Source organism: Limulus polyphemus, unplaced genomic scaffold (genome assembly GCF_000517525.1).
Source record: "Limulus polyphemus unplaced genomic scaffold, Limulus_polyphemus-2.1.2 Scaffold3349, whole genome shotgun sequence".
NCBI lineage: Eukaryota > Metazoa > Arthropoda > Merostomata > Xiphosura > Limulidae > Limulus > Limulus polyphemus.
This window is the reverse complement of record NW_013668959.1, coordinates 62,943-64,294: the sequence shown is the minus strand read 5'-3', so window position 1 is coordinate 64,294 and position 1,352 is coordinate 62,943.

Genomic DNA, 1,352 nt, shown 5'->3' with positions numbered 1-1,352 from the left:
CCAACATGTTGGCCCCTGCCATCACAGTTTTTAAGACTAAAGTCACCTGAACGAACTTTGATGAATCATCGTTAACAATTACAAACGTTCAAAACATTTCCATAAATGTTTTTGATATTCTGTGTGGCTACAGAGGCATTGTTTCTCTTCTTGTATTTAAACATCATTACATGCTGAATGTGTGTGTCTCATCGTGTGCCATCACTATAAGGTATTAGAGTATACTAAACTTTACACATTATATAAGTTACACTAAAGTGACATTTAGGCAGTTTGTTTAACTATTATACGTGATGTACGTTTTTTTTTTGGGGGGGGGGGTAATTCAAGTGTTCCGAAATGCGACATTAATTTCTTGATGACCTAATATTATTGTAAGTATTGTTGACCATTAGATTGTTTGTGTTGTTGTGGCATACTTTTTTAAACTTGCACCAGAAAAGCACAGGGCTGGATTTTTTCATCAATTGATGTGCAAAATGTGTTCCTATTGTTCTGTTGTTGGATTATGATTAGTTTTTAATTTGGTTATTGGCATTATTGATAGCTGATTTAATAGTGTGGTCTCGAGTTCTGGTGAATAGACATCAAAGTCTTGTTCTTTCTAGAATTAGGTTATTTATTCCTGGAGTAAGTTTCCAGGAATTAAGGTTTGGGGTAATTGTTTAACTAGGGACTGTCTTTGATGGCTTGTAGTATAGTGTATGTGATTTTCAATATCGATCTTACTGGATGCATTATTGAGAATATCAGGTACTGTCTTCTGTATTTTTATTTAATGCTATGAAATCTAATTGAGATTAATCAAGAGTTTTGTTCATGGGTTGAATGGTGGGGCAGATATTGTATATGTTGAAGGAGATAGTGTCATGGTCACTGCCGAGATTATCTAGAACTTGAAAGTTATTGGAGTGTGAGATTAGAGATGGAAAAACTATGGAGAGATCTAATATGTTCTGTGTACCGTCGTAATTAGTGTGAGTCATGCTATTATTATTAATGTTATAGTAGCTGTTATCGTTAAGTACATGATGAAGTATTATGTCAATTCTGTTCATGGATCTGCAGTTAAAATCTGTATGTTTAGAGTTAAGATCTTCAATGATCACAACATTGGGATATTTGTTTATAACTGATTATAAGACGTGATGTAGCAATGTTGGGGAGACGTATATTGTTAATACAGTGAGGGTGTGATGGTTAGGTAGATGAATGTGGAATAGTATATGTTCGTTATTATAAGGTGAGGGGTGTTCTGGAAAGGCTACTTTCAAATTTTTGTTCTAAAGTAAAGCTATTCCTCATTTTCCTGTAGATTTAGGTTTATGTGATGTTGTAGTTAGGTAAATTGA